Here is a 12,191-nt window from a genome sequence, read left to right on the forward strand (position 1 = left end):
CCATCTTCGTTTGACAAACCATGCATTTTAGTGAAATCAACACAAAGGAAATAGATGTATGGATATGTGACTTTGAGATTAAAGTGAGTCTTAAAATATGAATTGAAGGGTCAGGGGTGGGAGGTTGGGGGAACAGGTGGTGGGTAATGGGGAGGGCACGTTTTGCATGGAGCACTGGGTGTTGTGCAAAAAGAATGAATACTGTTACACTGAAAAAATAAATAAAATGAAAAAAAAATATGAACAGAACGTGGAAAATGTCTGGAGGGTTGGGACGGGGATTGTACTCTCTTTAGTTGGCCAGTTGCACAATGAAGTTCATTTCAGTTTTCACCTGCTTGTTTTATTTGGGGCAACATACCTCTTACTCATAAAGCATTCAAAACCTTTGAGAAAGATAACAAGCACAGAGAGGAGGAGAAAAAATATTGACTTGTCTAGGAAAAAATGCAACTGTGATTACCTAAGATTCTAGAGGAAGAACAAGTGCTCAACCAACATGTTCAGCTCAGAGCTCCAGAAAAATCTGTTTTTTTTTTTTTTTTGATGCGGTCCCAGGTCCATCCTTGGATTTTTGATCCCCAAGAGAATCTAGTTGACCGTTTGTCTTGGAACTTTAAGTACTTTGTATGCACCTTCTGGCAAAGCCCTTTACTATAACTTTTCTTTGTTGATGTCCAGTCATTCAGCTGCCCCCCTCCACTGATTTTCTGGATTCTACTGTGAATGCCTATAAGTCGTTATATTGACAAGTTGGAGCTTATTAGAGAAAGCAGTTCACTTACACTCTTGTAACTCTTCAGAAGGCAACTGATTAATTGAAAAATATTAGGAGTAGCTACTATTATTGCATGTCTGATCTATTCTAGGTACATTAGTAGGCATTCTCTACACATCTCTTAATGATAGAGAAAAGTCAGTTTGTTCAGTGGAAGTGTGTAGACCTTCGTTCTGCAGTAGGTTGTCTGGCCCAGCTTGTGGAAATCCTTAAATACTTAACTTGAGGTTAAGATTTCATAGCTTTGTAGTTCATTTTGTTTGCTCCTCCATCCACAGACCAGGCCATACACAGCCCATACCTGTGGAAGGGAAGTGCTCACATGTGCTCTCACCAGTGGCCTGAGGCCTCAGTTTGACTTTTTTTTTTTTTTTTTTAGCTCTAAAATGGTCTCCTTTGGAAGGTTATACACTTACAGATTATAAAATTGAAAGTTGAGAAAGGGTTATTGTTAAGTAAATCCCTGCCCCCAGGGAAGGAAGAGATGAAGCCTCAGTGTAGGTCTTCCTTCCTTACACAGGTCCCCATGTGACAGAGTATATGGTCACACACCACCTCTGTATGCAACATCGCATCACAAGGGGCATGTGAGCCCCCAGTTGGGTCACTTCCTGCTTAGGAAGAACATTGGTGGTATTGAGACAGTCTCGTATAGCACTTCAGCCCCCCGAGTACTGCCACAAGTGTAGTGGGTCACCTCAGGATGTTGGCTCCCTTTTTTTGGGCCACTATTTCATGATACATAACAAAAAAATGATTTGGGGCACCTGGGTGGCCCAAGTGGGTTAAGAGTCTGCCTTCGGCTTAGGTCATGATCTCAGGGTCCTGGGATTGAGCCCTACATCAGGCTCCCTTCTCAGCCCGGAGCCTGCTTCTCCCTCTGCCCTTCCCTCTGCTCATGAGCTCTCATCCTTTCTCTCTCTTTCATTTTGCCTCTCTCTGAAATAAATAAAATCTTAAAAAAGAAAGAAAGAAAGAAAGAAAGGATTTGTCTCAGCCTCTCTCCAAACTAAACAATCCATGAACAGAACTCAGAGAAGTTGTTTCACTAAATACATCCTTGCTACTATCACCATAACCTCTAAGCTGATCTCAATCAAAAAAGAAGCTAAGACACCATAGCGCTACAAATGCAGGCAGATTTAAGAAAGCAAATGGTGGCCCTGTATTCTGCAACTGTATCCTGTATCCAAAGACTGGGCTCTGTGAACCAGACCATACCCCTCCTCCAGAAATGGGGCAGCAACTCTCCCAAGGCTCTAGAGCATGATACAAAGACCAGCCACCCTGATCCCATGAAGGCACAGCAACCTACCTCCCACAGCACCACTTCCTGTGTCTTCCCTCTTTCTCAGATCAGAGGAAAGTGATATTTGTAGTTATCTGTGGTCTAAATGTGGGTGAAATTTTGATTTTACTGTTAGAATGTTTTGCTCTCCAGATTAGTACTTTTACCCAAATCCCAGAACCACTGAATGTGGAGCTGGACATGGGACTCTATCTCAGGACCCCAAGATCATGACCTGAGTGGAAATCAAGAGTCGAACACTTAACCGACTGAGCCACCCAGGTGTCAGGGCATTAGGATTTTTAGAAGGGATTCTCCGTAACTGACTCTAATGTGCAGTCAAGAGTGAAAAGCACTGATGGGTCAGATTTTGATGATATACCAGACATCGCTTGACATGAAAATGACAGATGCACAGTCCCCCAAGAACCTTAATTCTTGGAGAAGGACAGATAAATGAAGGAACAGTTTTGGGAACCTAAAATAAATATTATAATGGAGGACTCTACCACAAACTGTAGAAGTACAAGAAAAGGAACAATTCAATCTGTCTTGAGGAGTCAGGGCAAACATTTCAGAGAGTAAGGCAGGCAGACAAATGAGGTGAGCACTCTAGGTGTAGAAGCATTGGAAGGTATAGAGTGCTTCAAAAACTCCAGGCAGTGAAGGTGTTTGAAGATAATGCTCGGTTTGTAGGCAACAAGCAGGTCCCGAAGGATCTTGTCAGTATCGAGAATGATGGGCAGCCTTTGGAAAGTTCTGAGCAGACAAATGATGCAATTACCCCTGTGTCTAATTCACTTGTCTCTGGCATCAGTGTGGATTTAAGGGCCTGGGGAGACTAGATGCAGCAAGATTAGACCAAAGTCTGTAACAAAACTACAAGAGAGCAAGTATGATTGTTTCTGGCTCCCAAAGAAGTCTCCTAGAGATCTGTGATAAATCTTACTTTCTCACAATAACTTGCACTTGAATACTAGGTAGTCGTGGTAAAGTTTTCTTCTCTATTTTAAAAATGATATTCTTTTAAAAGCCTATTATTTTGTTCCTGGGGATCAGTGAGTATCCCATTAGAAAATATGGTTAACCCCCCCCATGGTTCAAAACTAAGAGATCTTAATAGAGAGCTGAGGGGGAAATGAAGCATGCTGAGGCACCCAGAGTATAACAGGGGTGGAAGGCCATTACCACTTCTGAGGCTGAAGGGGAAAGGGAAGAAGCAGACACTAGTGAAAACCAGAATCAAGAAGAGGTGCTGCCAGCATGTGTGGACAGAAACAGTTACTGCCAGAACCGTACCTGAAACAAGGCTGAAACCAAGAAGCCCCCGACCTTGTTCTCTTTGTTCTCCCCCCTCTGATCTGATGATGACTCCCATTGGCCAAACCCAACCTGAAGCCATTCATAAAGGAGCCCAGGAGGTTTTATTCAAAGTGTTAGGACTCCTGAGAGCATAAAGAAGGTCAGAAAAGGACAGAGAATACATCCAGAGGCCAACAGAGAACAACCAGGCTGTGGATGAACATGATATCAGAGCAAAAATATTGTAAACATGATCTCCCTCCTGATGGTCAGTAGACGCCTAAAGAAAAATCATGGTAGACTGTATAACACCACAACCATTGGCTATAAAGCAGGAACCTTCTTCCCACAAACCAGACTACCAAGAAATTCCAGAGAGTCAATAAGGACTTTTGTAGGAGAGAAAAGTAACTGCTAATAAATTGAGGACATTTTATTTTATTTTATTTTAAAGATTTTATTTATTTATTTGACAGAGAGAGATCACAAGTAGGCAGAGAGGCAGGCAGAGAGAAAGAGGAGGAAGCAGGCTCCCCACCAAGCAGAGAGCCCAATGCAGGGCTCAATTCCAGGACCCTGAGATCATGACCTGAGCCTAAGGCAGAGGCTTAACCCATTGAGCCACCCAGGCGCCCAGTTGAGGACATTTTAATTAAAAGCTAAAATTAGAGAGTCAACATAGTTCAGGTATTAAAATTTTTCTTATCTACTCAAACCTTTATCCATTTCTTATTATTCCTCTAAGGTATGGCAACATCAAGAACTCATAAGAAATACAGCTAAAGGAAGTATGGTATGTCAGATGCTTTGTATATGGAGTTCAGTGAGGCACGCACCTTGAGTGTGCTTATAGTAACATTCTTAAAGGTGCACACAGGTATTGGGTGCCATTGGGTGAAGACTGTCCTTCCTCTAGCTGGGAATTTTGGCCTCTTTTATGCAGTCTATATCTTTGGGAGGGTTCAGTGGTTCCCAGAAAGAGAAAATACTTATGTAGACAACTATTCAAAAAATCAGCCCTGGAAATAAATCGGATACGATTTGCCACAGGTATCCCCTTGTTAAAACATCTGGTCCCTCCTTTTGGGGAATTAACAGTTATCAAGTATCAGATGTTAAATTATAAATCCTAGTGTTTTATTAGCCTATAAGTCAAGGTAAAACTAAACCACTGGGGTAGGTGGGACAGAATTCTTCATATAAAGCATTGCAGTGTCATTACCACTGTGTATACTGACCACTGATATTTAAAAATGTTCCTCATTAGGGCACCTGGGTGACTCAGTCGGTTAAGTGTCTGACTCTTGGTATTAGCTCAGGTCATGAACTCAGGGTTGTGGGACTGAGCTCCACATTGGGCTCCAAGCTCAGTGCGGACTCTGCTTGTCCCTCTCTCTCTTCTCCTCCCCCCTGCTCCCTTGCCTTCTCTTTCTCAAATAAAATCTTTTTTAAAAATAGAAAAATTAAAAAAAAATAGAAAAATTAAAATGTTTCTCACAATTCATTTGCGAGATTGTGTGGTAGTGCTTTACACATATGTAAAGACATTTGTTGAAAAATATTTTCATAAAACTTGCCTGTGGATATACCTTTCTGCCCTATCAGGTTGTGAAGGCCTGAGGGCCTTGTCTTATTCCTTTTGTAGTTTTTACACAGGCTACTACATTTTCTTGTATATTGTAGCTGCTCAGAAAATCTGTATCAAATGCTGAAAGGAACTGCTACATTAAATATGTGTACAATTTAAAAATTGTACTTCTCATTAGTCAAATAATCTGTGGAAATGAAGGTACTGTACTTCTGTGGCACACTTGGATCCTCAGTTTTAAAAGCATTTAATTTTGGGGCGCCGGGGTGGCTCAGCGGGTTAAAGCCTCTGCCTTCAGCTCAGGTCATGATCCCAGGGTCCTGGGATCGAGCCCCGCATCGGGCTCTCTGCTTGGCTGGGAGCCTGCTTACTCCTCTCTCTCTCTCTGCCTGCCTCTCTGCCTACTTGTAATCTCTATCTGTCAAAAAAATAAATCTTTTAAAAAAATAAACAAATAAACAAAAGCATTTAATTTTAACTGGAATAACTGTAGTGATCATTTTGCAGTATATACAAATACTGAATCCTTACATTGTAGGAAACATGTTTAATACTGAGATGATACTGAAGTCATTCCATCTTTCTTTGATAATTTAGGAAAGCTTTCAAATATTTCAGAGCCTCAGGGTCACTAGTGAGAATATCAGTTTTCAATGATCCGTGTGGGAGAAAGCATTAATAGGAATTTCTAGTTGACAGAATATCAGAAAAACTAGAGTTTATTTTATTATGGTTGGTTTTCACTGAAGTAACTGGAATGTGGCCTATTGACCTTTTTACTTAAAAGGCTCTAATCTTATTACATAAAGCTAGCTCTTGTTGTCCAAAATTTCTTGCTTCATCCTGTTCCCCATAGTCCATTTTGTGAAGTGGGAAAAAGTTTTTAAGTTCTCCCAAGATGACTGAAGTTGACTCCCAAGCTTGAATAAAAGAGACATCTCTTAGGTCCATAGTGAAGATCTCAATCCTTCTAAAGATCTCCTATTTCACTGCCAGGGGCTAAAAAAGAGCTTTGTAACATTCAGCTGTCCAGCAGGGTTTAATACTTCTACTAAAGAAAAGCTTTAATTTTGGATTTAGGCAAAATGTTCCCATCACTCATGAGTGTGTTGCAAGACTATAAAATTATTCATACAGTTGCAGCAAAGACAAGGCATGTTTGAATGAGAAAAAAACATAAATTATACTTTTTAATAATAGAAGAGATTTCTTACAACCGTCATTCCCACACACATCTAAGCTTGATGGAGAGTTGTACAAATTCAATTTCATAAAAGTAGTTTCAACTTCACACACTTTTTTACTTCTTTCAACACATAACATTTTTCTGTATATCATCCCTAACATAAATCAGTTTTCATAGATCAGTTTTTGTTTTTTATTTCCTATTTCTTAGATAACTAAAAACTATTATCTGGGTTATGGTGCTGGTTATAGATCTCTGATATTTTTTTTAATGTCAGGTTGTGCCTTGGTAAACCAGAAGAATTCACACACATGTATGTGTGCACACACACATGTGCTCACACTTGCTTTTTGGCTCTTCCTCCAACTAACTGGCTGACAAGGCAGGAGAAAGGAGGGTCCTGGCTTCCATGTTGTCCCACAGTCAACCAACAGGGTTGGCGCATTGTAACAGAAATGAGTAAGTGTTCTTTCTAGTACATCAGTTCTTCTGGGAAGCTGGTATGTTCTCTATGGCCATGAGAGAGAAATTCTCAGTAACCTTCAGAAAGTATGGGGTGTCTTTAAGCTAAAAAGAGAGAATTTTAATGAAGGTAAGAATAATGATCACCAATTAGGTATAGCTTGTCCATGTTGCACTAAGTCCCAGCCTTTAAGCACACATTTCAGTTTTCATCTAATTTAGCCAATAGTCTGGTGACCACGTAAAGGGAGTCTCATTAGAAGGTGGATATTAATGGCCGTGGAGAAAACCAAATACCAGAGAGATGTTCCAAGGATTTTCTCCAGTCAAACATGCCATTTAGTAAAAGGGGTAAGTTTAGATGGAAGAATTTAGAAACTACTTTCACTTATATCTTGTCATCAAGCCTGTATTCTATAAATTAAAGGGAAAACTTTAGATAGACTTAAACAACTAGTATTGCCAACTTAAAAAAAAAGTAAAGATGAGAGAAGAAGTTATGACCCTGTTTCTAAGTAACTGTGAGGATGAATTTACTGATCTAATTCTAATATATTAGAACCCACTTGAAAGCTGAAAGATACAGGTTAGTGCTAACAAAGGTGCATAACAATCTTAAAGAAGTAGTACCTCCTGGAAATCTGGAGATTGGATTTGTGACCTTTCTGATCGTGCTTCATCTCGGTGGTTCTTTAGAGACTGAAAACCAGACTGGATACTCATGGCTGATCCAATGGCAGAAGCTTACTCTTATTTAATTTTTCTCCAGTCAAGGGTACATTTAACTTTTCTCCAGTTAAATTTACTCTGGTAAATCATCCCTGAGTCTTGACTCTCTTCTTTTAAACTTCCTCCCCAGCTGATAGGAAAGCAAGAGATTGAGACACCATTTGTGACATCAAGAAGGGGATGAACACTGGGGAACCTGGGTGGCTCAGTCAGTTAGCATCTGACTCTTGGTTTCAGCCCAGGTCATGATCTCAGGTTCCTGGGATCAAACCCCAAGTCGGACTCTAGTACCACCAGGGAATCTGCTTAAGATTCTGTCTCTTGCTCTGTCCCTCCCACTCATGCTCTTTTTCTATCTAAAATAAATAAGTAAAATATTAAAAAAAAAAAAGGAGATGAACACTAAAAAAGGTGAGGGGAGTCACCACCCAGGATGGGTTAAGTGTAGGGTTAGGGGAAATTTTAGAAGAAGCCATACCTAAGTAAATTCCTGATATATGTTTGGGGTTGAGCTAAGTAAAGAAACTGGGGAATGTGTTCCAACTAGAGGAAACAAAAGGAAAAGTTTTAAGTCTTGACATGACATGGCTTGTGTAGAGAATCATAGGAAGTCTGGTATGAATTCAGGAAGCATGAAGTGGGAAGTGGTGGGAAATAAGTTTGTAGAGAAATTTCTAGCATGGACCAGATCCTGCAGGTATATATACTGCTAACAAGTTGTGTTTTGCTAAGTCACTTAGTATAGAAGATAAATTTGAGGGATATAGTGCAAGAATCAAGGTGGTTTCTTAGGCATCCAGGTAAAATGCTTCTCCCTCAAAATTGTCGGCATAAATCTGTCTCAGAAGACTTCACTGACACATGTAATGAGCTATCTCAAAAACAAGCATCAAGACGTTGCATCGGAGTTGAATCTTTCTGTGAGATAAAATTTTGCGCTGACAATTCAATAATTGAGAAATATGGAGTAAAAGAAGAATTTAAGACTGCTTGCCAGACCCATTGGTTGGGCAACCACACCTTTAGTTAGACAGTATGTCCTAGAAAGAACACTACATTCAGACAACGGCTGCCTCCTCCTCCTTAGGTATTTTGAGTAAAGATTAAAGCAGCACAGACTTCTGTGAACATTACCATTCTAGTGCTAAATAGACACGTCTGTTTCATGAGGGCACATCTGTGCTGGCCAGGATCAGAACACGGCCTGAAACCTAGCACTCCAGTGGCACGTGGTAGGTTTTATGTATCTATTTGAAAACTGATCTCTGCCAATGGCTTCTTCCTTACCAGTAGCTATGTAACTATGTAACAGGTTTTGAGAAAACCTGACATAGTTGGGCTTAACAACAGTCCAGTAATTGTGCGAGAAACTGCATCTTATAAGGATTGAAACTGAAGGACAAAACAGGGAACAATGTGAGAATGCCTGGAGTAATAGATGGGCGTGTGAAATTTGCCTGACTTGGCTTGTCCACGTCTCCTCTGGAAAATTTATTTCATCGCATTTATCCTACACAAACTGCCCAGTAGTGTTCATTACTTCTGTTGGTACTGTGTGTGGTAGGCAGAATACTGGCCTCTCAAAGATGTCTCCATCCTGATCCCTAAGACCTGTGAATATGTTCGGATATGTGGCAAGAGATAAGTACGGTGGCAGGTGGAAGTACGGTTTCCATTCATCTGACTTTAGGATAGAGAGGTTATCCCAGACTATCTGGGTAGACCCAATGTTGTCACAAGGGCCTCTTGCAGAAGTGGGAGGCAGAAGAGTCAGAACCAAAGAGGTGGTACCGTGAGAAAGAACTGACTGGTCATTACTGGCTTTAAAGCTGGAAGATTACCACCAGTTAAGAAAGGTAGGTGATCTGTACAATGTGGGAAAGGCAAGAAACTCGATTTACCCCTGGGGGTCTCCAGAAGGAATTCAGGCCTGCCAAGACCTTGATTTTGTTCCACTGATACCCATTTCGGACTTGTGACCTCCAGACCTGGAAGAGAATAAATCTGTGTCCATTTAAACCATTATTGGTGGTAATTCGTTACAGCAGCAGTTGAAAACTGATACATCATATATGGGACAAATGTCATTTAGCATTGTTTGCTGAAACTTACATCGATGCATAAAGAGGAATCTAAAGCCCTCAGTTTCTACTCAGTTCACTCTTTTATTCATACTGCAACATCCTCATTTTTGTCAAAGGCAATAGGGACACAATAGGACACCAAAGAACCTTGGGGAGATAGGAACAAATATGCTTTTCTATTTTTCATTAGCTGATTAGATAAGGTTTCATACAATGTTTTATTTAAACTCCTTCACTAAATACAATCATCTTCACCCCGTGGAGGATTTAGCCAGAGCAATTTGGCAAGTGATTATGTGAACTGAGAATTGATAAAAAAAAAAAAAAAAAAAAAAAAAAGAAGAAGAAAAAGGAAAGAAAATAAGTCAGTGCTGAGCTCCTTTTACCTTGACCAGAGTCGGTGTTGTTTCCACTTACTTCTTCTTGACCCTCTTTCATTCAATTTCTGCTGTTAACTGCTGTCTGTATTTCACTTCCAAAGAACAAAGCACGCAGTTTTACTCGGCATTTCCCAGGCCTCCCAAGGAGGACCTGGTCCTAAGGTCAGCACGTTGAGGCACTGATGAGAACGGACTGTCCTGCTGTGGGTAGCTACAGCTCCACCTCTGGGAAGGCCTTGACAGCTCTCCCACTCTGTCCCCCTCCCGAGACCTTCCCCTCCCACTCCCTCTTATGCTGCTGCCGCCTGAACAAAGCATCCCAGCAGCGCTGTTTACTACAGGAAGCCGGCCAAGGAAGTCCTAACAGGACAATAGACATACAATCTGATAACCTTGTTAGCTCCAATCAAAGCTCCTAACAAGTGGGAGAGGTTGGTGAAGTGGGATAAAAGTGCTGCAGTATTTGGGTCTGGTGAAGTGGCTTTTCAGGTTTTCTTTTTCCCCAGCTGAAGGAAAAAAAAATAGTATTTCTTATCCCTTTATTTAAGATTAAAACCAGGCACAAGGACACTAAACAAAACAACATGTACAAGGCTAAGGTTAACTTTTAAAAGGATACAAATTATAAATGGAGAGGGATCTACAAAGTTCGTAATTATCTCCTAATGGAAAATAACATAAAACTTTGTGTTGCCACATCTCTGCAGAAGCGTAGTAAGTGTGGAATAACCTTCATGATCCAGAAAAAGTTAGGGATATGAATTAATTTGTGTAAATGATAACCGGTAATGAACTCATTTCAGATAAGAGGGCAAGGATGATCAAGGTCTTTGTATTTTCTGTTGTATTTACTTCATATTACAGGATACTGTTTCAACACACAGAGGTCTGGCCAGGTTCGGTCTGGCCTCTTATTCCCTCTCTCATACCCACCTTGTGCTTCAGGGAACGTTCTGACCTTTAAAAATATAATATTAATCCCACAATTATCTCCCTAGTTCCGCAGCGGACATTAACACACATTCCACAACTGTCTAAACTGTGGTGGTTTACACAATGTCTTAGTCACCCTCCCCCGCCTTCAGTTCCCGAGGTCTTGCCATTTCCGCCATCCTGCGGGAAATAGCACGGACCTCCGAGTCAGCCCTTGGCAGTGCTCAGGCCCCAGGACCTGGTTAATCCTCTCTGTGCCTCAGTTTCTTCATCTGTAGCAAATGATAAAATCATAAACAGATTCAACAAGTGGGCCTTTGGACACATCTGAGTGGGTCATTTTTATATCTGGTGTTATTTTAAGGTTAAAAATAGGTGAAACTTGATGGTTTGGCATGACTCCTCCTGATGAATCTTTTGCTCTTGTGTTTCTTTGAAAGATCTATACTTTTAATGCCATTCCGATCAAAATTCCACCAGTATTTTTCAAAGAGCTGGAGCAAATAATCCTAAAATTTGTATGGAATCAGAAGAGACCCCGAATTGCGGCGCCTGGGTGGCTCAGTGGGTTAAAGCCTCTGCCTTTGGCTCCAGTTGTGGTCCCAAGGTCCTGGGATCGAGCCCCACATTGGGCTCTCTGCTCAGCAGGGAGTCTGCTTCCTCCTCTCTCTCTCTCTCTCTGCCTGCCTCTCTGCCTACTTGTGATCTCTATCTGTCAAATAAATAAAATCTTTAAGCAAAAAAGAAATTTAAAAAAAAAAAAAAGAAGAGACCCCGAATTGCTAAGCAAATGTTGAAAAACAAAAACAAAACTGGCGGCATCACGTTACCCGATTTCAAGCTTTACTACAAAGCTGTGATCACCAAGACAGCGTGGTACTGGCATAAAAACAGACACATAGACCAGTGGAATAGAGTGGAGAGCCCAGATATGGACCCTCAACTCTATGGTCAAATAATCTTCGACAAAACAGGAAAAAATATTCAATGGGAAAAAGACAGTCTCTTCAATAAATGGTGCTGGGAAAACTGGACAGCAATATGTAGAAGAATGAAACTCGACCATTCTCTTACACCGTACACAAAGATAAACTCGAAATGGATAAAAGACCTCAACGTGAGACAGGAATCTATCAGAATCCTAGAGGAGAACATAGGCAGTAACCTCTTCGATATCAGCCACAGCAACTTCTTTCAAGATATGTCTCCAAAGGCCAAGGAAACAAAAGCAAAAATGAACTTTTGGGACTTCCTCAAGATCAAAAGCTTCTGCACAGCAAAGGAAACAGTCAACAAAACAAAGAGGCAACCCACGGAATGGGAGAAGATATTTGCAAATGACAGTACAGACAAAAGGTTGATATCCAGGATCTATAAAGAACTTCTCAAACTCAACACACACAAAACAGATAATCATATCGAAAAATGGGCAGAAGATATGAACAGACACTTCTCCAATGA

The sequence above is a fragment of the Meles meles genome, chromosome X (assembly GCF_922984935.1).
Source record: "Meles meles chromosome X, mMelMel3.1 paternal haplotype, whole genome shotgun sequence".
Lineage (NCBI taxonomy): Eukaryota > Metazoa > Chordata > Mammalia > Carnivora > Mustelidae > Meles > Meles meles.